Below are 4854 nucleotides of genomic sequence, written 5' to 3' on the forward strand. Positions count from 1 at the left end.
GAAGGTAGACCCTAAATTTAGCCAATGCATATTTCATGGCAAGGATTTCCTTGTCATGCACTGGGTAATTGCGTTCAGCTGATTGCAGCTGACGCGATTGGTAATAGATGACGCGCCCCGCGCCATCTGTATCGTATTGCATTAACGCGCAGCCGATTGCGAAATCGCTGGCGTCACAGACCACATGGAATGGTCTGTCTTGATCTGCAATCTCCAAAATGGGCGATTGCATCAAGCTTTGCTTGAAACCTTCAAACGAACGCTGACAATCAGCGTTCCATAACCATTTCATGTCTTTTTTTAAGAGACGGGGGAGATGAACTGTCATCTCTGCATAATTGCGAGAGCACTTGTGCAAGTACGCCGCTAAACCAAGGATCTTTCTAAGTCCCATGACATCGACTGGAACTGGCCAGTCGGTGATTGCTTTGATCTTTTCGGGATCAGGGCGCACGCCGTGTTTACCGACAGTGCACCCAAGAAGTGGTATTTCGCTTGCAGCGAATATACGCTTCTTGAGATTTGCATACAACTAATGTTTTCGCATAAGTGTAAGAACCTGACGAACGTGAGTTTTATGAACTTCCACGTCCGTCTTACCGTCCATTGCCCGGCTATGGACGAATACATCGTCGAAACAACTCGGTGCGAATTCTCGCACCGGTCTCAACAGATTCGTTACGCATCTGTTGAGTGTTGCACGGGGTTACTAAGCCCCTGTGGCATTACTAGCCATTCCCAGAGCATCCCACTGGGAGTGCTCACTACTGTACTGGATACCGCGTTCATGCATAAGGATTTGATAGAACCCATCCATCAGATCCATAGACGAAAAAATCGTACTCTTAGACATACCATCTATGATTACGTCTTTTCTAGGTATCGGCGTCTGAGCCGGTACCGTTGCAGCATTCAGTTTGTTGAATGCGTGCACTATCCGCCACCCTCCTGTGGCTTTTCGCACACAGAAGGTCGGAGAGCTATGTTAGGAGGATGACTCCCTTACATGGCCCGCTTTTACTCGATCGATAAATAATATATCGATCGCAAGTTCTTTTTCACGAGGCAGTTGTCATTGTTTCATGACACAGTACATCGAGCCCGGTTTGAGTTCGATCTCATGTCGAGTGCCTTTATTCTTAGGCAACTCGCATGGAACTGCTTCAGGGAATACATCCCTGAATTCTATTAAATCCTCGTATAGAGGATTTCCCTTGAGTGACTCCCAAGATTGAGTAGTGTATCTTTCAATCCGAGTCTTCACATCGAGGACACTTTCGTTCTTTGATGAGCTGTTAAGAACCCGTTCGTTCTCTGCAAAAATTACCGCCGACCGAATGTTGGTTACGTAATCGTCCTCTGTGATGAGTTAGCAGATCGGCTTGATTTTACCACCATGCAGTTCTCTCAAGAACCGCTTAGGTTCTAGGGTCGGCAATTGAGATATCTCCGAAGTTAACTTCGGAGGCGCATACAGATCAAGAGTAAAAGCGCCTGCTCTTGAAGCGTTATTAACCAAGACATTTAATGTCTCCATTTCTTCCTGGGATTTATCCACAAGCTGCCGAGAGATCAATTCCCCAGGATCTTGTTGAAGTCTAGTTACTTCAACTATTTGAGGAAATTTATCCTCAAGTACGTGGGGACCTCTTCCCTCAACGTCTTCCGAGTGTGATTGCGCTATCACAGTCGGGTCCTCTACGGTCGACTCTCTACTCGACTTAGGATCATCGTGATGTCCCTTTGGGGCAACCGGTATACTCCTTGAATGTCGCCCACCAGGCGTACATTCATGTCTCAATCCACTCGACTTCTTCGAGTGGTGGACCTTCGGCGCTGCCGGTGCATTAGCACAGCCGCCGGCAGCTGACTCCACAGTGTGATTATAATCACACTGTGATCTTGTGCAGCTGTACAAGCGACCGTACCACAAGTGAGGCCATCCCACTCACTCGTAGTACATTCACACGCTTGTGGACGCTCCAAGACGTTCATGAAATGGCCATCTGATGAATAAGTGGCAGGCATCTTTACAGATCGATGCTGCCAGCTGATCCTTGGCTCGTATTTATGAGCCATGGTAAACCTAGGCTGACATCAAATTTGTCATCCAAATCCAGTACGATGATATTTCATCGTACTGTAAATCTCTTAGCGCGTAGTGAAATTTCACTACGCGTTTCATTACTGTTATCGATCCGCCTGTCGCTAGACGCACCGTCATCCTCGTTGGAGGGATGTCGCGCTCAACATATTTGAGCCTACGACCCTCTAGTGACTGGCGACGAATAAAGGTATTCGACGCTCCGCAGTCCACTAGGGCTCTGAGTGACAAATCATTTGTCACTTTTAACTTCAAGGTGATGAGGGATACCTCATCACCAGGTGCAGAGACACACAATGATTGTGTGTCTGGAGCAACTTTAGTCTAGAGATTTGCAAATTCTCTTGAGGTTGCTGGATCAGTCCATGGGTTCTGGACCTCCTAACCCGTGTCGTCTTGGAGGACGATACGATGACGAACTAGCTTGAGCCTGTCTCAAGCTAAAGTCATCTTATTCCGCAACGGATTTTGCTTCTTCAAGCGTATACCAGTTCCAAGCGGAACAGGCGGGTCTTTACGGTACCGTCTGTAAGACCTTGCATGAACACCGTAATCAACGTGTGTTCATGGACTGGATAATTTGTTATACAACTCGCTAAGAGTCGTATGTGCTTGGCATATGCGTGAACATCACGCTTGCCTTGCTTGCGTTTTAAAAGCTCTGAACGAGCTCTAAACTCAGCCCTTGATGTTTCAAACGTCTGTTTGAGCCGGGCTTTAAAAGCCTCTAGCGACCCAAAGACATATGGGTCGCGCACCTTAAGGCCCAATGCCCAAGTTTTGGCACGACCTGCCAAATTTGATTGAGCGAATGAGACTTGGATTTGCTCGTCGACGATGTGACGTGCCCTTATGGCATCGTCCAACTCGACAAACCATCTCAAGAAGGAGTCCTCTTCGACTACCCTATACTTTGAGATATCAATCTTTAAAGTTTCGGGACGACGCGTATGCGTCATACCAGGTACAGGGGTCTGTACCTGCTGTAACCTCAACAGTTCTGTATGTTGAGAGCCTTGCTGATTGAGCAGGACTACCTTCTCCTTCGCCTCGTCAAGTTCATGTTGTATGAACTTGGCGATGGCTGAATGGAGGGCAGCTCTGTTCAAACCGGACAGCATGGTCAATATGGCATCGTTTTCTACGGTTGAACTCATTTGTTCGACCGCACTCCTCTCTATGTCACTTAGAAAGGAGTAGCTATTGCGCGAAACGTGATGCGTATTCCCACTATCATCTGACATGTCCATGTTAGATGAAAAAAACGTGGTCTTTGGACGGACTACGACGTGCTTCCAGGTGTAACGGGGCACTACGACTTGTACTACTTCAGTACAAGTCCCTTCGCACTGCTTCAGTTGCGAGTGGCGCCTTACGTCACTTCCCGTACACTAGTACGTGCAGAGGGAGACTTCTCTTTAAGACAACTACCTTAAAGAGGGTTAAATGAAAACTGTATTAATATAATTAAGTTTCTCTTCTTTCTATCTATTAATGCTAACTTAATTATGAGCTAATACTAAACATGCAATTGAAATCTTATCTGTCTCTCTCTCTTTGTTTACGTTTACAGCTGATTAGTCTGCGGGATAAATAGATATAGTGACCTATACCTATTTATGGATAAGATTTCTGAACATTACTATATAAAGTAATATTCTCCAAATATTATCTACCTTTTAGATAATATATTAATTAACAACCTTTAAGTGTTAATTTCATGTAACGATACACCCCGTTACATATTGGGCACTGAACCGTGTGTGGCTTATACGGATCACGCATCAGTGCGGACCGCAATAAACTCACCGCACCTCTCGCCTAGAATTGCATGATGGCTTTCATTCTTTTCTGAATTTAATTTTAAAGTTATATGCAAGCCGGGTAAGTTGAATTTCTTGGCTGACGCTTTATCGCGCAGACCAGACTTCGAGGTTAGACACTAGGAAAGTGTGTTTAGTGCTAAAGCACAATTTTAGCCGTCAACGTTGGCAGCCATGAAGGCATACACGCGACGAGCTCATTGGCCTCTGAGGTAAAAGAGAGCTACAGTCAGGACGACCATTGTCGCCTGCTGTTGGATCACTTTGGTGGACGAAAAGTAACCCTCCCGTCGCACCTGAAAGCTAAGCTAAATCGCTTTAGCTACAGCGATGGCCTGTTATGGCATCAGCTTTCACCTTGTGATCCCTTGAGAATCTATGTGCCTCATGACACAGATCTTACGCTAAAAATACTTCACGAGCTCCATGATGCGCCATCTAATGGGCATCTGGGCCGTGAAAAGACATTTAAACGAGTGTCAGAGGAATTTTGGTGGCCACACCTATAGCGATGGGTGGCCAACTACATTCGCTCTTGCGAACAGTGTCAGCGCATTAAGCCTGCACCGTCCAACAGTGCGCCACTGAAGCCGCTACCGATTCCAACGGATTGTTGGAAGTCAGTAAGTCTGGACCATGTTTGGTATGCCGCCCGATCATAAGGGTCGGACGGGGCTCGTCGTCTTTGTAGACAGACTGAGCAAACTGGCACATTTAGCACCATGAAAAACATCGATCACAGGCAAGGAGGCAGCTCTCTTGTTCCTAAATCATGTTTACCGACTACACAGGATGCCCGAGTCCATAGTATCGGACCGGGATCCACGTATTACGTCTGGTTTGGGCGTCATGTCTTCGAGCTGCTAGGTAGCGAGCTCCACATGTCGACCGCATATCATCCCCCAGACCGATGGCCAAACCGAAAGT

The sequence above is a fragment of the Bremia lactucae genome, linkage group LG6, assembly GCF_004359215.1.
Source record: "Bremia lactucae strain SF5 linkage group LG6, whole genome shotgun sequence".
Lineage (NCBI taxonomy): Eukaryota > Oomycota > Peronosporomycetes > Peronosporales > Peronosporaceae > Bremia > Bremia lactucae.